The sequence below is a fragment of the Dermacentor andersoni genome, chromosome 11 (genome assembly GCF_023375885.2).
Source record: "Dermacentor andersoni chromosome 11, qqDerAnde1_hic_scaffold, whole genome shotgun sequence".
NCBI lineage: Eukaryota > Metazoa > Arthropoda > Arachnida > Ixodida > Ixodidae > Dermacentor > Dermacentor andersoni.
Window position 1 is genome coordinate 82,508,464 of NC_092824.1, and position 21,897 is coordinate 82,530,360.

Sequence of the window (21,897 nt, forward strand, 5' to 3'; positions counted from 1 at the left end):
CTTTTATTTCTGCATTTAACCGAGCTTCCAGAGGATATGAAACTGCACATTTACTTTAAGAGCATTGCTTAAGTTATTAACAGGGTGAATACTATTGCACGTTAGAAAGCCTACTGCTAACCACGTCGCTAAATACCTTTCAAACCTGCTCTAAATTTTGAGGAAATACTTTTGGACCCTCTTGCTCAAAAATGTAGTGCGATTTGGACACTCGAACGCGTTATCACTGAGGTCAAAATAGTGTTCGCTTTGTCGCGGAGCCTTATAAGTTCTGAGCGCACGACGTCTATATACCACTTTTTGTCCAGCTATGGCTGAACTCAGCACTGGTGAAGCCAACCAACGCTTTTTCGTGTCTCTGTTGCAGACCACCGATGCCCCTGAGATGAGTATCTCGTGCACAGTATCGTATTTCATACTGACGTTTTCGCCTTGATTGATCAGCGCATAAGAGGGGCGCAGACATTTGCCTGTTTACGACAAGGTCACGTAGGTGCCTCCAAATAAAGAATAAAGAAGGCAGCTGGTAACTGTATACAAAGTGCTTGGTCGATAGACGCAGGTTAACAAAAGATCGACGGAATAACTACGGAGATGGATCAACCAATTCGCAGGGAAGACAGCCTATGTAATGACCGCGAGACACATTGACGGCGCACTGTAACAATTACTCAACGGGATGGCAATGGAAGCGGAACCAGCTCCAGCGCGTTTGTCGCGTATATGCACGCGTGCAGCGACCGTTCCGCGGGTTCCCTTATGAAGCGCTCCTCAGCGCACCGGACCGCACGGAATGAATTGCGCACTCCGCGACAGTGCGTCCTCGGCCCCACCGCGTGCCTGCGGGAGTAGGCTACGAAGCAGTCATCATCACAAGGAGCCATCAAACCGAGAGGCGCCGATTCACCGCGACTCTTTCTCTGCCGGGAGTGTGCCAAAGGAGTCGACAGTATAGCCGGCGCTCAGATTTATTGTCTCCCGAAGGCAGGGCGACCGCGTCCGCGCTTGTTCCACAGTCTTCGCCAGACAGACTCGCCGGCGTCGAGCTCCGGAAGCGACGATAACGACACATCCTCGGCGCAGTGTCGGAGAAGCGAGGCGCCTGAGGAGCCCAGACCACCGCCTTCCGCTCTCCCTGCCTCGATCCACGAGCCGACTGACAAACGGTGCTGAAGACTGCAGAAGAGGCGGCCGCAGAGAATACGGGGCCGAAACGCGTTCGTGTTCGGCTCTCTAAATCAATGAAGGTCCCGTCGGCGTCAAGGAGAGAAATTGCCGAGCCGACCTGGTCCGCGAGTCGGGACGAGCGAGCTGCACACAGACGGCGGAGCTACAGAAAAGCGGCGGGCGGGATGTGCCGCCCGCTTTTGTTTCGCCGCTGGCCGCGCTGTCTCGGATTAGTGGCCCATTAGCGGCTCTCCACTCCCGCTGCCCGGAGCGTGGATTTCGCGATCGACCTCTTCCCCGACGCCACGGTTGTAGCACGCTTCGACGGCTGCGCCTCGAATCGACGTAGCCCTCGGCTGAGAGAAACAAAAGACAAATGAAGGGCGGCTCCGACTAAGGAGACAAAAAGATGGATCCGGATGCGAGCTTCGATGAATGATCGCGCAAAGGTGGTCGTCGAAGTCGGCACCACTGCCTCACTTTCTTGTCCGGCGGGGAAGAAAAGAAACCGGGTGGTATCGTCTGGGCCGTTTCCGCTTCGAGCGTGCCTTATTTCATTTGTCGATACGACGCCAAATACCGTTTTCTGCCATCGCGGAGTCGTTGACACGGTTGTCGTGGCACGAAAGAGAGCAGGATCTCTGCGTCTAACAGATAACAGCAGGTCCAGATCGCCGCGCGTTCACGGAGGCATTCTCGACATGCGAGCAGCTAGTGGAGAAACCGGGAGGAACGGCATCCGCTTGCGCCGTTCATCGCCGCGGTGCCGTGCGTGTAAGTGTAAATAATAAAGTATGCCACACAACACGGCAACATCCAATCTACTGTTACCCGCTTTGGACAACGCACCTCTGAAACTGAAGCGAGGAAAGTCATTCATAGTTGTTCGAAAGTGCTTATATAAGGTCAATGTCATTCCTTGACGTTTTTTATTTAGTTTTGTTTTCACGTGTCAAGACACACCAGGCATGTCTTACTTTTCCTTCGCTGATCCGTCAAGTCAGAGTGCGCGCGACTGCACTCAAACTTTATATTACATTACATTACATTATTACATTAACTTTACATTATTTTCGTCGTTTTTGGGTTGGGCATCATTCACTTGCGTTTATTAGTGGTTAGTAAAATAGTTAGATGACCAGTTCTTACGATACTTCGTTGGACGTCTTCCAGACCCAGTAACCGTGCGTGGCGCCAACTGAAAGAAAGGGGGGATAAAAAAAGAGGAAACCAAGGAAACAAAAATTGAACGAAATAAAAAGAAAAACAGAACAAAATTAGCGCAACACCCTTGAAAGAAAGTAACTTGAACAGATTTGATAAAACAGACAAGAATTAAATAAAGGCGCAACACCGTATTTCACGTGACTCATAAACGTACTGCGCCATAACGCGGTGACATTTTAACAAGATTAACACGGCAAAATGTATCAACCAAATACAAAAAATCAAAAACAATAAAAAAATGTACCTGAAGGGAAACGAAACGTGTAAAATTGGAAGCAACGTCATGAAAACAAAATAAGTTCAGCACAAGAATCTCTAAAGAAATTCGAAGCCGCCACAGCGTTAATCAAATCGGAGAGCGTCCAAATTTTTCATCCGTCGTTCCCTCCACAGGGAGTGAGGTTGTTTCTCTGTCTTATGCTATCAGGGCGTCGTGTTTCACCGCGACCGCGAAATGCAAAACATCGCAGAGATCATCTGACACAGCTCCACGCGTCGAAGCAGCTCCCCACCCTTGGCGTCCCCCCCCCCCCCTCCTCCCCTAAAACCGTTCCCCCAAATACTTCAGCAGACTGCTCGACTCTCCTCCATACAGTCGCCACACAGTCGTCGGGGCCGCGCCAAATTACTCTAGCTCAAGTGAAACATACAGCTATGCACAAACCAAAGTTGTCGCTGACAAACTGATTGCCGCAACAACCCTGCCAGCCTTTATTCCGACTCGCTAAGGCCCACCAGTGTCGAAGGCACGAAGAAAAAAAACCTTACCTCGAAGTTTCTCGCGGAATTGAAACAACCTCCGAGTCAGATGCGCCGAGCCTAGTCTCTAATGCGCTCCGCGCATAATTTATTTTCTCACAGGGTAGACATTGATTTAAAGCGCCTGTCGCTCAGAAAGAAGAAACGGAGAATATTTATTTTCGCTTTGCTAGATGTGCAAATGTATTCTCATTTCTGCTAGTTTGTTTGTTTGTCTCTTTGTTTCGTATTCGCTCGATATCTTTCGCGACGTTACGCCGCTCTAAACAAATGTGTGGTGAATCGTTTACACAAGAACACCTTCCCGTTTCATTTTTAACTCAGAAGGCTGGCAGGGCAAAGGACGTTTTCTTCAAGTACTGCATCAAGACGAGTAGCTTCATTGAAGTTTTCACCACCTCCTCAGACCTCACGCGTGCCAAGCCGCCCATCTATTTCTTATAAAATATATTTATTCTCTCTACATTTCTGCCGTGTGACTTTGCCACATTGAAAGAGCACGGACGACATTTTTTTTAGTTCATTTTGCTGCTGTTACATGAAAATCTGTTATCTTCCTGAAAGCACCTGGATAAAGAGTCAATAGTCTTGCCGTCTGCGGGCATGGTAGGCTTTCAGGAGGGGGGCGCAGCAGGCAGTTGTTAAAGGATAACAGCGCGCTGAAATTGACAGCGTGGTTGGATACGTACCGTTTAGTTTGGATGCAAGCTTAAGGGTCCCACTGACTGCGATTCCGGTCCTAAATGACTTCGCCCAGCTGAATGAACACGACACGACAGTTCCAGTTTCCAATGCACAGTTTCCTTCAGGTTCTCGGTAATGTATCATGCACTTGTTTTTTTTTTACATTGACGACCCAAAGACCCGGCTCCTACACAGCAAACCCAGCATATCGCTCAGTCGAGAGACAGCGATCAAAACGAGAAAACTTGTAGCTTTCGTACACTCTACTTAGCACAAACTTCAGCAACACATAGGCGGCAACGTGTGAACCGTATTCGCGAGGTATCTGCGACGTACTCTGCAAAATTCGTCCCCCACTCTCCTTTGATTCCCTGCCCGGTGGAAAATCCGCGAAGTAGGCTTGGGTAGTTTTGAAATGAACTAGAAATGTAATTATTGAGGAGACAGATCCCACTCGAAGAGGCGCTATATACATTTCACCATCATTTACACTAAAGAAGAATAGATAATAAAGAAGCCAGAATGGCCTGTTGAAAGTGTATCCTCACTCAAGTTGAGCGAGTGCAGATAATCCGCAAACTGCCAAACTAAATGTTAGTCCATGCGTCGAACCCAAAATATAATGATAAACAGGGCACAAAGCCACGACCCCAAGAACACGGGAAACGAAGAAAGGCTGCGTGCTAGAAAGAAGGAAAGAAGGAAAGAGAGAGAAAGAAATGAAAGAAGAAGAAGCAAAGAAGGGTTGCCCGGCTCGTCTGTTTGCCCCGCGTATTTGCTCAGGTTACCTCCGATTCCTGCCCCACAGCTCTGCTTTCTTGCGCCCGAGAAAAGCACAGCGAGCGTGGTACATACGCGCAGGCCTTTTGTTTCTCGACGTCGCAGTGGTAGGGGGGCAGCGAGCGAGGCGTCAGGCTGTTTGTCCTTATCAAAAAGGGTTTGATCCGGCCAGCAGCCGCGAGAGGGTCTCGAGGTGCCGAGTCTAATTGGATCAGACAGCGGGGGTTTCACCGCTCGGAGCGGGGGGAGAAGACCGGCACCCTTCCCCTCCGCGTCCGTGCTGCTCCAGAACACACACACCATCCTACCCATCCCTCTCCCGCCTCGCCACAGCTGCGCTCGGAACCGACGACCGAAGTATAACCATCGAGAGAGGCTCCCCGGACCGGGCAATGAGAAACCGCGACGGAGTTTCTCTTCTGTAGATGTGTAGTGTGCCCACGAGAATGTACGTGCGTACGCAGTGCAAGCGAGGAACGCCTGGGCCGGTTCCTTTCTTTTCCGCCATGCCATCGCCAGTCTTGCGGAAACCCGCGACCAGCCGGCGCTTCCGTCATCTCCGACCTTTTTCCTTTCTTCTTTTTTTTTTTTTTGCTAAATGCCAAGAAAGATAAAAAACCGTAACGAAAGAAAAGCTAACGGGGTGTAAGGGACGGAAAGAGAGGCAACTGAAACTTGGGTATCCTGCAGTCTCGGCCCTGTAGAGACATTCTTTAGGCAGCTGCAGCCTACCGCTACCAAGTCTGTGTTGTTGTTGTTGTTTAATAAGTGTACATGAGTGCAAAGGTTGGCAGCTTCAGAGAGGGCTATCCCAAAGCACAGTTAAGAAACCGAGGCTTTCGATTTGGCCCTATAACACGTCCACACATGCCACAAACGTACGAACATGTGAAGTCTACAAAGAAAAGAAAAACGTAGACAAGGCTGAGCAGTGAAAAAGAAACCATAGCTATCTTCAATGCGGCTATGCTCTGGCATGCAATGCAAGTTTTAAACGGATGCAGAATCGAGATGCGCATTGTTAAGTCTTGGTCTAGAAGGTGTCTTCTAGGAAAGAGTGGTTTCGCAGCCGTCCATATTGATGGTGACAGATTTGCTATGAGCAACGACGTGCTCGCAGGTCTTATTAAAACCCGAAAAATGCAAGCATAGATAGAAGAGAAAGCAAAACTTTCGTCGCCGAGCCAGTAAAAAGATGAATCGCACTAAGTGAAACACGAGTGCGCAAACGAAGTGTTCTCCGTTGGAGACTCTTGTACGCACCACCGTTTTAACGAGTCCCCTATTTTTATTTTTATTTTTTAGTCGCAATGTAAGTGGAGTAGCCGGTGACCATCTTTCCATCCGGTGACCATCTATAATCTTTCTTCTGAGAAATAAATCTCTCTCTTGATCCTCCACTTGTATTCGTGGTCGAGACAGCATCATCGGTGAGTTCTAGCCACCACATCACTTTGCTCATCCTTCCGAGTGAGCGCCGGAACTCCTCTGCCGACGTCACCCGCTTCACACCGCAGCCTCGTCAAACGCTAGGAAGAGCAACGGTGTGTGTGCGCTTCGCATTAGAAATGGATATACGACGTCAGAAGACCCGACCAAAAAAAAAAAAAAAATACGAGACTTGAGAAAGCAAGGAGAAACCTTGGTAAAAGGAGGGGGGAGGGTTCTTTTGTGTGTGTGTGTGTGCTTTAAGGTCGCAGTCCTAGAGAGGCGGCGCACGAACTTTGTGCCATGATTCCTGCCAGAGCTTCCACGACCGCTGTCCACACAGCCTTCCCGGAGGAATGAGGAACCAGTGACCCGACGTTTGGCGGAAGAAACGGTCAGCTCGCTTCCGACAGCGGTTTGTTTTACTTAACTATTTTTCTTATATATGTGTCTCTTTCTTTTCGTTTTAGCCGTGAACGTCATTTCTGTTTGCCTTTGACAGTGAGCTAAGTTATTTCTTTTTTCTATTTTCTTTCATTTTAGTGCAACCCTCCGCGACTCACTTCGGTAGCTTAAACCGCAACAGGACAAAAACAAAACGTCGCGGGCCCAAACAAAAAGACAGCAAAAGAAAACTGGAATAATAAAACTACAGTAAGAGAGAGTTCAGCAACTAGCTATACAGAATATCCGCGTGAAACGAACTTTACACATACTTACTCTTTCTAGGCTCATGTGGACAGACCGTAAAAGAAAATGGTAAGTTACGATGGATCTCAAAAAAATAAAGCCCTCCTTAAATGCAAGGGTTGCAAATGAAAGAACGAAAATAAATTTTCTCGGGTATTTCTTCCTATTTCCTTGCTCAGAGCGCAGCGTTTTTGTCTATTTCAGCTTCCACTGAACAATTCGAACTTTTCACGTATTACTGGCCTGTCAAAATATGCGCATCGTGCGGTTTCAATCGCTACTCGAAGTAGGCTTGCCCCCACCACTTCTCTTTCCAACTTCCTTTCCCTGCGCAAGGAAAAGACCGCGAAAATTTTGGCGCCCACATTATGAAACAAACGCCAAAAAAAACTTTATTTAACTTGCTCCTTGTCGATAAGACACTTCATAATACTTTATGCTTGTAAGAACGATGGAGAAAGAGGTAAAGCGACTTCAATAACAGCTGTAAAGGTCAACTCTGTAGAGGCTTGGCATGATAGTTCGATGAAAATTTAAATCATAAAGATAGTAAGTAAGAGGCAAACGCGAAATAAATACCAGAAAAAGAAAAGGTACGCACACGCATACAGAAATCAGAAAAACACTTTTCCGAAATCGACATATCAGTGCCTTCAATGAACTTTACAGCTCCTGTTTAACGACTGTGTTGGCCGCAGCCGATCACGTTCAGCTACAGGCAACACTGTAGAGATACAAAGTCCCATTACTGGACGACCTCCGCGTTCTGCCTGTCGATTTCAATCTTTCCGTCACAATATCGACTTCGCTTTGTCGATCAGCGGGAAGAGATTCGATAAAGTGCTCCTGACTTGAGTAAAAAAAAAATCCTTCACTTAAATGACTCTCGCGCGGTCCTTTTCGCTTCTGTCCACTCTACGCATCGGAGACTGCCCGGCCGGTTTGGAAAGCACGTCAGAGAAGTGGTCGAAACTTCCCATTGTTGCGACGGCAGAAGCGACAGGCACCAGAGGAACCAACGCGAAGGCGCCGCTTGTGTTCATCCCGTGACGATTCTCTGGTCTCTTCTGTTGGCTCCTGCTTGCACTCTGCTGGCCCATTATCCTTTCTCTCCCTAGCAGCAGCAACATCACCGTTCTCGCAACAAGCTAGCCCAATGGCAAGGCCCAAGAACAGAAGCACTAAATGACTCACGCACGCACGCACGCACGCACACACGCACGCACACACACACACACACACACACACACACACTCACACACACACACACACACACACACACACACACACACACACACACACACACACACACACACACACACACACACACACACACACACACACACACACACACACACACACACACACACACACACACACACACACACACACACACACACACACACACGCACGCACACACACACACACACACGCGCGCGCGCGCACGCACGCACATGCACACACACACACACTATCGTGTTTACCGGCGACCAATAACCCACATATATTCGTGGACACAACGGCGGCAATGACAGTCGTACGCTGTCGGGCGTCGAGCTGAGGTGAAACAAACGGGCCGTTTCGAGCGAAGTACTACGTGGTCTCTCCCTGAATAACGCCGGAGTCCGGCGGCCCGACCGGGCACAATGGGCCATCCGGCGCCGGGGGGTCTTTAGCGCTGGCGCCCCGCTTAGTGGTTCTCGCCTCGCCCCTCGGCTCGCCGCGTCTACAGCGAGGGGCACGCCGCCTGCGCCACGGCGCTACCATTACGGGCACACGGCGCACGCCGGACAGCGAGCGGCGCGCTCTTGTTGCGGACGAGAGGATGCTTTGTCGCAGGGCGGGCGGTGTCGTGGATGCTTCGATGCACACAAAGACGATCGCCGCACCGACAGTCGCGTGAGCCGCTGGCCGGTCAATAGAACGCGAGAGAACGCTCGGGTCGCGCTGTCGGTTTACGGAGGAATCGACGCTGACAACACTACCGTCTTCTTCTCTTTTTTTTTTTGCGAAATTGAATAAAGGCACGCGTCGTCGTCCCCTCGGCGGTGACTCTTTTTCACCAGTATATTATGAAAAAAGAGACAGTTAAGTTAAATAACAAATAAAAATGTCACAGGTTGAGTAAAGCGAGAACAAAGGAAGCTTAAGAGTCCCGCATTTTGTCTTGGGTATGTTGGCATACGAAGGAAATGAGAATACGAGCGTGCGAAATGCAGTGCATCTATCAATAATCACGAAACGCAGCCAATCGGCTTTCTAGAGTAAACAGAAAATGTTTCTGAAGCGACTAGGACATTAAAGTTCATAATTGAATAGTGATATATCTTTTATGAAAAGTCTGCAAACATTTTCCAGAACATGTGCTTCGCCAGCGAAGGCAAAGGTCTCTATCCGAAAACACTGACTTGACTCTGCATTACTTGTAACCAGAGGCTAGTGTTTGTCGTGGCAAGAGAAAAGTATTATAGCGGAAGAAATGAGCAGTAAACGCACCAATGAACGCAACTGAGAACGCGTACATCCGCGTTTTTCTAAAGGCGTTTTGTAACAACCTGCTTTATCCTTCAACGTGCTTCGTTCTTAGGGGCGTACTTTGGAATCCAAAGAATGTGCAAGAAAATACAATTGACCCCTGCCGACCACTTCACAGCCCAGTCGAATTCTTACTAGAATATTTTAGCGCTAAATACTGTGGCAGGCGCAAAGGCAACACCACGTACCTGCGTATTTAAGATTATGCGCTCTGCCATTTCCTTTCGTCGTTGCGCAATATGAAGTGCGGCATAACATGTGCGCTCTGTGTGTGTGTGTGTGTGTTTATGCATGCATGCATGCATGCATGCATGCATGTATGTATGTATGTATGTATGTATGTATGTATGTATGTATGTATGTATGTATGTATGTATGTATGTATGTATGTATGTATGTATGTATGTATGCATGTATGTATGCATGTATGTATGTATGTATGTATGTATGCATGCATGCATGTATGTATGTATGCATGCATGCATGCATGTATGCATGTATGTATGTATGTATGTATGTATGTATGTATGTATGTATGTATGTATGTATGTATGTATGTATGTATGTATGTATGTAGGCATGCATGCATGCACCAGTGAGAAAAGGTACCACGTAGCGCATTATATATAGAGAGAGACGTCGAACAGTTAGTTATATATGCTTAATGAGTCTTGCAGGAAAAAAAATGGTACTCAAGAAAATCAGAAAAGCTTGGCCAAACCCCAGCACATCATTCTGCATGCTTGTTAACTCAAAGAAGCAATGTAAGTACAAGCCGGCACGCGCGGCTCTCGCCCCAAATCAAAGCGAGCTGGCTTGCCACTGAGCAGAAGTGAAAATCGCAGGAAGTGATCGAGACGCATGCAAACCACAAACCAGGTCGGGCGAGCGCAATATTTCAGGGCGTTTACACGGAGCCAGATGCGTTTTCCCCGCCATTGGTTGCGAGCGTCGAAAAGGCCGTACACATAGTTTCCGGCAATAAATCCTCACCGCAATCGCGTCGCCGTAGTGACTCTACACCGCAACGCTCCTAAGCCCTGCGGCCAAGCCAAACATCGAATCAAAGAAATGAACTAGGAAGGAAAGAAAAACAACGGGCGGTTGCTTGGCGGTGTAGCGGACAAAGCGTCGGGCGTTAAGGTAAAAAAAGAACGGCGCGGACTAGCCGAGAGAGAAAGAGAGAGAGAGAGAGAGAGAGGTTTTAGAAAAAGATGACAGAAAGGAGGAAATAAAGAGAACAGGCGTAGCTTTTCGTCAACCTCTGCTCGCGGAGGACCCAGCGACGCCGCAGCGGTCATTAGGTTGTATCAGCAAACCGCGGAACGGGCAGGGCGTGTGTGCGAGGCTTCAGTTTTTTTTTTTGGGGCCCCGTTCGCCGCTGTCTCAACAAATGATGTCATTAAAGGTGCTGCTCTGCCTCCACCGCCGGGGATATAGTGGGGGAAAGCCGTAGAAAGAAAAGGTTGAGGTGGGGGAGAGCGGGTGGGGGGGTGCACAAAAATGAACCCTCAGGCGTCATTAAAGGAACGCGAAAAAAACCGGCGTGGCAGCTTATGCAGAGAACGACGAAGCCGCGGCTGAAGTCGCGATGTGGCGGGGCGCCCACACAATGAGCGCTTATCGGACACGAGCGCCCAAGATTTCCGGTCGTCCCGCTTTGCTGTAACCTTCCGCGCCGCAACAGCGCGATGCGCCGCGGTGTGGTGGCTTCGGCCAGAGTCGGAGGCGGGGATGGGGGGAGGGTTCATAAAAAAACAATAAAACCGCATTGGTATCCTCTTCCCCGCCCTGCTTATTGTTTCGGCGTGGCGCGGTAAGATCTCGCCGTCGAGCAAAAATAATAAAAAAAGAATGAAGGAAACAGAAAGAAGACGCGAGAAGATGATCTTTGAAAAGGCACTATCCCAGCAAGCGCAAAATGGGAACACGCGAAGGTTAACGGGATATCAGAGGCAAGCGGTAGAGAGAAGAGGAGGAGGGGGGCACCGATGGTAACAAGAGGGCCTTGAATTGTAGATTGAAAGCAAAATGCCCCATGTTCTCACACCCGGGCGTCGCTGAAAAAAAAAAGAAAAAGAAAAGAATCAGGGCCGATAAGCGGGCAAGGACAGAGAAAAAAATTAAAGGGGGAAAGAGAGCAAAAGAGAGAAGCGCACCGCAAGGTAACCGCAAAAGCACGTCCGATTGTATACGTCCCGCAAAGGCAAAGAACGTCGCGGCTTGAGCGTAACCGGGAGCTTAATTGGCGTCGGTACCAGAGATAAAACAATGAACGCACCCACGCCCTTAGCCCAAAATCGGACGAGGGAGGGAAACGGCGCCGCAAAAGGTCATTCGCCTTTTCACCGTGCCAAGGAGATTAGCGCAGTTGAAAGCGCAGAGAAATACAACGTCCCACTCCCTCTTCGGGAAAGGGAGTGGCTCACTCCGTGGTTCGACGGCAAACTCGCTAAATTGCGATAATCGTGCAGTAATAACGTTCGAATATTTGTTGTTCTTTTGTATTTTTCCCTTTCTCCATGTTTAACGATGAAACCCGAATGCAAGCTTTCTATGTCAAGTAATAAGTAGCTCCATTTTGCTCGTGCTACTCCTTTTTTTGTATCTCATAACGAAGAGAAATGTGCAAAATATACACATTATATCCTCTCGTTTGAAGAAAATCACACTATTTCTGAAGCAATGTGGAGTGTGGTGTAAGTGTATTTGAGTGCCTTTTATCTTCTTTCTTTCTTTCATTTTTTTTCTCTTTCTTTTGCGGAGGGGGAGGAGGGGGGGGGAGGCGACTAGAAGTCGGTTTATGCTTTTCTACCGTACGCGTACAGATCACAACATTAAGCCAGTGCCTGCTAGACAAGCTGGATGCAAACTTTTTTTTTAAGCTGCGCCCGGGCTGCCACACGGCATAATTAGTGAAGGAAGTCAAGTAAAAGGATCCCAAGCCCATTTCCCGCACATTACTCACAAGTACATTACTCACAACATCCAGCCTCCTACTGACATGGCAATAACCTTAACTGAGGAAGAAATCAAGCGCGTAAAAAAGGTACAGCACTACGAATTCTTAATATAGCCACAATTTAAGGACTACAACAAAGAAAATATTAAAGCACAAGTTTTCTTGTGCTGATACTTCTACCATGGACCTTTGGAGGGCAGTTTTCAGTGCAGTCAAATACTTTATTAGTACGGACAAGTGCTCAAGATACAATGCACAATTTTATGCACCGTCGCTAGCGCTCGTTCTTGATGTGTCTTCTTTTTCCTTCCTTATGTCTTAGTGTTTACGCCTGATAAAATTTTGTTATACCCTTCTTCTTTCATGTGATACATACTTTTCTTTATTTCTTTAGGCAAACTTATATTTTTCATGTCAGTGAAACTGTGTCGACGCTGGCACACTTTTTTTCTCCAACGTCTCCAGACGTACCCCATTTAACATCACCTACACAAAATTAGTTCGCCTCTCTAGCATTCTTACAACCCTTGTCCGATAAAGCGGTCATTCCTCGTACTGCAAGCTAGCGCTAATCAGCGCTAATACCGGTTGAAGTTGTAAAGCTCTACCGACGCGAGAAGGCGCCGCCAATTTGCGCAACATCTCCACACTCTGCTCCCCCAGTCTATACGACAGCACGCTAGAAATCAATGCGGCAGCCTTTCCTTGTGTACGACACAGATTCCCCAGGGCTAACCGCGAACGATTGCGCGAGTCACAACTCGGCCGCGCAATCTTTTTGCTTCCTTTTCCTTTTTTTCCTTTTTCCTTGTGTGTGTGTGTGTTTTGGATACGCGTCTTTGCGGGCATGCATGTCTAATCCCAACGGTGCCTGCGGCTACGGGAGATAGAAAACGCGCTGCCGAAGCCGTCACGTCATTTCTCACACCGTGTCTGTGTTTGCGCCTGCTCACGCAAACTCCCATCTTCCCCCACCCTTTCCCCCCGCCATCCCCTTTTTACTACCATGCATGCCTCGTTTCGTAACACCTTCCCCATCTTCGGTACCTTGTCTTGCCCGCAACACGCCCGTTCCCTTTACCACGGGTGTACTCCTTAAAGCGAGAGGCTCGGCAGAGGCGAATGTTCTCCCTCACTTTCTCACCCGTTTATGCGTGAGGAATCGACAAGCAAAACGCTCGCAAACGAAATCGAACACCGACAGCGCGTCCGGGCGACTCGAAGCTGCCGATGCCCCCGTTCCCGTCAACAGACGCATCAGCACCGGCCTGTCAAAACCCGATACACTCCTCTTTCGTGCCTCCATCCCACACACACACACCCCATCTCCCTATTTCGCAATCGCGCCCACGCGGCCCGAATGTGTCTGTCTTCTGTGATCGACGCATGCGGAAGGACTGAAGAAAAAAAAGGGGAGGGGGAATCCCCAAATAACGCGAAAGGGAACCAATAGGGCAGGACAGAAAAGCACGCAGTCGGAAAGCCGATTCTTTCTCTATCTGTCGTCTTCTTCCTTTCGTCGTTTTTTACTATATCTTTAGTTGCGTGTGACAGTTTTTAGACCGGGAAAACGAGTCGTACGGTGCGGCCCGAAAAATGACGAAGTGCGACACGCAAAACGCCAAGACGCTCGGAGCGTTCTTATAAGCTGGATCGCTCAAAAAGACAGTACGAAGTTTTATTTTTTTCCGAAGAAAGGAAGGATGAAAACGGGAGATGAAAAGGAAAGCGCGCGAAGCCAAAAGCCAGCGCATGCCTGCCTTAAGGAGGAATACGACGGCGAGATGGAGATACTACGAGCAGCATCCCTTCCTCCCTCCCCATCTTCCCTCCTAACCCGCGCCGCTTTTATGTCATGGTTTGCGAAAACAAAAAAAAAAAAAAACAGAAAGGCACGGAGCCTCAGCTGGGAGTAAAAGGAGAAAAGAAATCATCAGCATGCCTAGAAGGCGACGGCACGAGTGAAATTCCGACGCTTCGAGACAACAAGAACACAAAGGAAAGGTCATCAGACGAGGGGATGAAAAAAAAACTAATACGAGAAGCTTTAAAAAAATAAATTCCAGGAACGTGCGCGTAAAACGGAGGGTGGCAAAGGAGTGAATGGAAGACGCAAGCAAGCGGCAGAAAGGGGAACACAACCAGTGGTGGTGGGGATGTCACGTGGGACGGAAGTGATAGGGGGTGGTGGGGAAGGCGGGTGTTGATCTGGCAGAGGGAGGAGGCTCTACAAAAGTGAGACGTCGCTAGCCAGATCAGGGATAGGGAGTTTTCCCCCCCGGTCTCCCCGCCACCTTTTGTTGTATAAAGCGGTCGGGACCACCGAACGCGCGCTCCCGCTCCCGTATAAAGGAACGCGTGTTTCAGAGCATTCGAACCCTTTGACGCGCGCTCTCGCAGATTAGCCGCGCTGTTTGCGAGCACGGCGTCGCGATCCCCCGGTTCTCGGGCTGGGTGAGAAAAGACGAGAGCAAATGAAGCGGCGGCGTTCAGACAGCCGCGGCTCGCTTGCCTTGAGGGAGGGAGGGAAGGATTGGGGGGGTTGGCGAGCGAAGAAGAAAGAGCCGAGGCAAACGCGCGGAAAGTGATAAGGAAAACAAAAACGGGAAGTCGTCGGCATATTTTGAGTTTTCCTTTCCCTCTGCGTATCTTTCTTTCTTCGTCCGAGTGGCAGATGGCGTAGTGCCGCGACAACGGGATAGCGACGGAGGCGGATGCGACTCATTTGTCTCTCCTCGCCAAGGGGGTGAGGACGAGAACAGAGCGTGCTCGTCGTCTTGGGCGCCGCTGCCACTTTGTGCCCTCGAGGCGCACGGGTTGCAGTTAGAAAGAGTGGCTGGGTAACTTGGTTTCTCGACTTTCTTTCGCTTCGCGTGCGCGCCCCGCCGGCTGCCAGTGATGGGTCGAGCTCGACGACTTAGACGAGCCGCACTGTGCCGCGCAGTTTGTTCGTGCATCAGGTGAAGCCTTCGCGCGACCTCCCGGCAACGGTTGCCGGTCAATACTTGACGAAAACTCACATTTGTCAAGTTACTTATCTGCTGCTCTTACCGCTTTGCAGGGCTTGCTGGTCAGCCGCTGCGTGACGAACCAGCAGGGGTAGAATAGGCCGCGGGTAATTAGCCAGCGCGTTGTCGCGCGGTACATTTGTGCGTACAGTATCGCACGTTTTCGCAATCAGCTTGACGTATTCCAATTCTATTCAGGGATTATTTCTACACTGCTTGTCCAGCATCTATAGCCGGCTACGCTGGCTGCAATAAAATGCGGCTCCTTTGAAAAGTGGAGTTTCTCTCTTTTCTTTTCCTTGTTATTTTTTTAGACGGTAGATGAGAGTGGCAACCGTAAACCATGTCCACAGATTTATGCCAACTCGAAAACACAATCCTTCATCTCGCAATATGCAATGCCTACGCTGACTAAACCTCATACCAAAATAAAGCGCCTATGTATATCGCACTGCAGTTAGTCAGTGTTGCTATAAAATAAGATGTAAAGACGAGTCTCTCTTCCCCGACAATATGTACCGCTAGTTCAGAAGCAAAACAAATAAAAAGAAATGATGTTGGGGGCTTACGCTAACTCAGAAGTGTAAAGCACAAATGCGGCGTAAGGCGCTCCGCGAATCCACCACGTGGGAAAAAAGTCGTCAGCTCTACGGCAAAGCACCGCCCGAGAGACAAGAGAGCAGCCGGCGATACCCAGACGAAGCAAGTACTAAATGCTACGCAAACTGCTACACAACAGCAGCGTAAATGCACGTGCTAACGTTACATACTCCGCGGCCTCGCTGTCGTTTGCGCGTGCTCTACGACCACAGCAATCGCGACGGCCCCGAAGCTCCCTGCACCCCCCCTCCCCTTCCCCCATGCAGCCAAGATGCCAGAGACGACGCCTACACAGTGCCAGTATGATCGCCCTCTCGCCCATCGCGGGATGCATGCGCGACAGCGCCCAAGCTTTAAGCGAGGTGCTCGAGATGGCTGTCTCGTCGCATATGCCAACCGGCGAGAACACGACCCTGCGTGCCGGCGGGTCGGGAACGACGCGCAGGTCGTCGGCCTAAATTAGCGTCTCGCCGAGGCAAGCAGTGTCTAGCGCAGGCTGTGCCTCCTAGGCAGAGACCCGGGAGCTTCCCATCAAGGCAAGGCCAGGAACAGGGCGCTTACCGAGCCTTTCGCTGCTGCCGCACTGCGTCCCGTTTTCCCGCGTCGCTTCCGTTTCCGGAAGCTATAGCTGTCTTGTTATTTTTCTTAGTGCATTCGTTGATATCTTTAGAGCTCCTTCTTGTTCACGCTCTTGCATTCACGTTTTTCTTCTGCGTTCCTTAGGCGCGAGGAAGTCGTTGCTCTTACATTCTTGAACGCGTACTTAGTGAAGTAAAAAAAAAGAGAGAGAGAGAAACGATAAATAACTGCCTTAATCAAGACATTGTGGTTACCGCGGCAAGTGATGGTGAACGCCGGCTCCATCTCTTACGGAGGTTGCGCTGCGTAATCAGGGACTCCCAACTTCGTTCTAATAGTTAGTTGTTGCCGGGCCAAAATGCACAAGCATGATCTTCGAAGGGCCCTGCAAACACCTTATCTTCAAAACTGAGGACACGCTACAGTAAGTGCGATGCCTTTCGGTGAATAGATTCTCGCAAGGAGTTTTGAAAATGACCTAATAATAACGGAACTATAAAGTGCCCATCGTCACCACCCCCCTCAACGAAACGTTTCATCCCAGCCTGGACGGCGCCGAAAGCGATGTTCAGCCCATTGCGTCTTCCTTGTGATGTCATTAGCGTCACGAGGGTACCGGCGTTCATGTCTTTACTGATGTCCTTATAGTCGACTTTAACTAGTAGAACACGGCTGCTTGAGCAAACACAAAACATGAAAATGAACCTAATTGCAATAAAGCGGCTCTATGCAGGCAGCTACACTTACGGCGCTGGTGCGTTAAACGCACCAAACCCCTAAACGCACCAGCGCCACCTCCATGTGGCTCTCAACGTTCACTTAGGTGATAACCTTGTATCTAAGTTATTGAACACCAGATATTAGATTTCCTAAATTATTTCACGAACAGCTCGCATATTGTTCCTTCTTGTTACTTTATCAGAAAAAAAGAAAGCTAGAACGAACTGACTAAAATTTGCCACCACGTCTGCGAAGGCTTTCAACACGCCACCGTGCTTTTTATTCTTCAGAAATCTCGGGTCACAGTCTCGCAGCCGCCCAGCGGGCCTTCTTCTTCATCGACAACGGACCGCGGATCTCAGAGGATGCAGTGCTCCCGCACCAGCGGCACAGTGACAACGTGCACACTCCCTGCGCGCAGCGCCCCTGACGGCAACGGTCGAGGCTGACAGAGATTGAGCGACCTCAACAGCGAGATATTAAAGTAGAGCCTGTACCGACGCGCGCAAAGTGCTTGTAGGCGACAAGAACCTATGACACGAAGCGAAGGCCGCCGGACAAGAGATCGCCCCAGCTGTTGTCCCTTCCCGGTGCTCTCAAATGAAGCGTCATATGGCCTTTCTTTGAGCGCTCGTAGACGACAAAGAAATCGGGAGCCCCATCCCTACAAGGACAACCCAAGAGCCGGACGTTACATCACTGCTCGTTTTCAACTTTGTCCGATTCACTAATCGCACGCAGCACCTTGTAACGCCATAAAGAAGCTCGAGAACCGCGCAAGAGTGCGAAGTCGGTATTTCCGAAGGAGCACAGATAACAGGGCAGCAACAGTGATGTCCAACTGATACATTTCATGCCCCGCAAAGAAAAAAAGAAGGAAAAGAAAAAAGAAGCTTGAAATAGCTAGCCGGAAGTTGGGAGGAACACGGAAAGCTCTAATGCTACAATAGCATGAGAGGCTGACACACGAGGACTGCGCAAACGATCGACACAAAGCGAATACAAAAAGCGCAGAGTCAAACAACCGTCTACACACACAAAGAAAGGAAGAAATCTCGTGGAGTAGAATATATGCATTTAATTGAGATCAGCACATGTATGCAATAATTGTTTAAATAATCTTTTTTTTTTCATTGGGAAAAGAAATAATGAACATGGAAGAAACACATGTGCCTTACATGATCTGGCACAGGTAACAAAGTGCCCCAGTTTGCTTCCCTTAGATTTGGCACACTCGTCTCTTCTAGCTCTCCCTTTCTCACCCAAAATTAGACTTTATTCAGTGTTAAGCCCAAATACCGGCACCCTGCTCTGCCGGTTCACGTCATGTGGCACAGGTACGCCAAACGATGACCGACAGCCGTCTCTGCTACTAGCTGGCCCTCTCCATTGCTTAACATTCTTTTCTTGGCAAACCTGAAAACAAGCTTCTCTTCTCTCGAATGAAATCCCTCGTCCACCACGGCAACCAACGCTCAACTAACATAAAATAAAAGTACACGGCGAACGTTTTCCTTCCTCACTCCTGCAATTTTTTTTCATCTTCTTTGAATTCATATTTGCTCCCAAGGACCTCAAATGTTTCAGCCTGTACAAAAAGTTGGCTTCCCGAAATAGGCAAAAACCTACGCTGCTGCAAGATGGCCGCTTATCCTCAACCACTCCAAAGTTGAGGCGACGATATATGCATGCGTGGTACGCAACACCCTTTTCAATGTAGGGGCCCAACGAACTCGCAAAACGAGACGGGTGAAAAACGGCCCCTTCCCAACGACCTCGTAAAAAAGAAAAAAATAAGTTCAACTCCGTTCTCCTCTTTTTTTTTTTTTTTTCTCGGTCTCCCCATCGCATGTCGTCGACCACAACGCTGTCAATCAAAGGCCGGCGGTTTGCCCCGTGCGCAACACCCCGCCTTCCCGCAGTTTTAAAGTTTCTCGCTATTTGATGCGCATCTTTACAGCAAACAACCCCGTTTGCGTGCAGCGCTGCGAGACCGTATAGCCACTGCAAGTTTGGGGCATGGCCCACCCGCTAAATTTTGCGATCTTCTGCTGGGCACCCGTTTTTGCTTTCTTTTGCATTCCCCGTTTTCGACCTCAGAGCTCCAGGCGCGAGAAGAGGTTCCTCTCATAGGCAGTTTTTTTTTTCTTTGTGTGTCTATGTGTGCGCGCGTTTTTCTCGACGACTCCCATCTCTGTAAAGGCATCCCGCTCTTGGCTACTGCCTTGTTCGGAACCGCGTTGCGAAGGTGGGTTGTCCAGAGGGCAGGCAGAATCCATGGCGTACACAAAAATAAATAGAGCAGGAATTACAGAGAGAGAACAGTCGCTGTAGGAAGGAGCGTGCTAGACCTAGTAACGAGAGGCAAAAGCACCGACATCTGACGTGCGGCGAGGGAGGCGGCAGCCGCCCAAGACACAGCGGAGGTCGTCGGCGCTCGGGCTCTTTCTTCCAGCACCCACAGACTGAGATGGGCGCACAGCTGCCGCTGACGCGTTCGCTTCCCTGCCGGGCCGAGGGTGGCTCGCAACAGAGGAACAGGGAGGACGAGGACACCTAAGAGCACGGTGTCGAGCGAACGGACAGTTCAACCGACGCTGTGCTATAGGGTGTGGCGAAGGCGCTACTTTACGTTGCGTGTACTCGACGATGCGCCCACTTGTTTTGCTACCCCCCCCCCTTCCTCCTTTTTGTCTCGTCTCGGTCTACGCTGCCAGTGCGTCGCATTCTGAGAGTGGACAGCAGCCCCCTTTCAGCGAGCCATCTTCTGCGTGTTGACGCAATCGTCGCCGGCCTAGTTGGTCACGCGGACGTAGCGCACACATTAAAGGAGACGTAATTTCCCACCCGTCGTGTCCAGCGACTCGCCCTTTCAGGCGTCGCGAAGCGGGAACGGCCGCATATTTACTCCCCGTTAGGTCATGCTTCGTTACGCGCCAACAGACCTCCCCCTCCACCCGCGTTGGGAGCTTATTCATATTCAGTACACCTATCGTTTTCGCACAGTGCTAATAATGTAAGGTAATGTGGGCTCGGGGTATGACATAGAAAAGGGTGAGTGTGAGAGGGCCTTAACAAATAATACATTGAAGGCCATATTCGATAACGTGTACTGTGAACGTAGAATTATGTCGCATCTTTGTTATGCAGGGCGCCATAGTGCAGCGCTACCTCGCTGTGTTCGACCCATGCGCGACTTCTCATGACATCTCAATATTCTATGCCCTCGGTTACAGGTGATTTGATAAGTTTTGTTGTAAACGATGTAAAATATAACACTGAGACGTACACCCGTTCCTAATTTGCACCGCGATATCGGGCCGTCGCAGGGTGAACGCCGACGCACGTAAACCTTATTAGTCACTGTAGGTTGCAACGCAACCTATAGAGACTAACTAATAAGGCGCCACTAGTGCTCGCTACCGGCTTAAATAGTCTTGTGCGACAAGAAGAGCCCTAGTTGCGTGACGCGCAGGCTTCCATCCATTTGAATGACTTCTGAGTCGTTGCAGAGACGCGGCCAAGAGCGGCGGCTAGTATACATAAGTGGCTGCAGTGAAAAGAGGTCCACCAAGTTAATTGGGACAGCGTCATAAACGACGAGAAGGTAGATGACCACTTTGCCTTGGTAGCGCAGGACAATATGCCACCAACCGTGCCTTCTTACACAGAAGAGGCACCAACTGCAGAAGATTACATTCGAGACTGCAATAGACAGACAAAGAAAACTGCGACATATCTGGAACCTTTTGATGTGACACTCTCCTGTCTAGAATAACAAGCCAGCCGGCTTGCCAGCCTCAATTCACGCTGGCTTCCTTTGTACAGGTCGACGGCTCGCACCAAGAAGAACGGGACCCGAAAACCACGACGCGCACGGAGAGACGCCGAGTGACCAGCCGACGTGGCCGAAGCACTGCAGGGCGTCTAGTCTGGCCCAAGACTTGCTTTCCCCCTTGGCTTGCAGCACACGCTGTTCTCCGCCAGCCGTGTCCATCAAAGCGCCATCCATCACATCAACTTTTATTAAGGCGGCCCCCGGGCCGCTCCTGTGCCCCACCCTCCCGCCGAGGCCTTTTTCTTTGCTCTCTCCGCACGGTACCCCACCATATGTGCTTCCCTCTTCTTCTTCTCTAGCGGCAAATTGGCCGCCGAAACCGGCAGCACGGCGGCGCCAGATGGAGCCACCTACCCCCACTACTTCATACTTGCCCTGCGCTTCGCTCCATTTCTGAACCTCAGTGGTTGGTACGCTTCAGATGTATGCTTTGTCTTGCCTCCCGCGTTCTGTGTATATACGTGCGCGAAGCGCCAAGCGAAAAGCCAGGACTCCGATGTATGTTTTCATTTTTTACTCTGTATTCGCTTTTCCGGTACCCAGTAGTAGTGCCCATTCGGGAGAAACTGCGTGCTCAGAAAATACGAACCAGCGTGCGGTCGACTCCTAACGTGCTATGTTCACGGCATGGCTCTTCACAACGCCACCACCTGCGCTCTCGCATTCATGTCCCTTTAAAAACGACGTAAACCCGTCCTTCTTTCTCTCTCTCTCTTTAGCTGATTCTCTACGACGACATAGATTCGCCTGCGCATTGGCGCAAATACAGGTGAGGTTCTACGCGTAGAGCGCATCGCAGTAGGTGAGTCGCCAGCCAATGTGTCCCTAATAAATGAGTTCTCGATGAATTTCGCGTGGATGGGTACTTGTTTACCCTCTCATTTGCTATACATGCAGTCAAGAGTTATGGAATTAAAAAC

General features: G+C 49.7%; 1 protein-coding gene across 2 annotated transcripts in view; it reads right to left on the reverse strand.

The window, feature by feature from the left end:
* The window catches only part of LOC126517943 (uncharacterized), a 162,307-nt gene that overhangs the window by 37,534 nt on the left and 102,876 nt on the right, over positions 1 to 21,897 (reverse strand). The window lies entirely within an intron of this gene.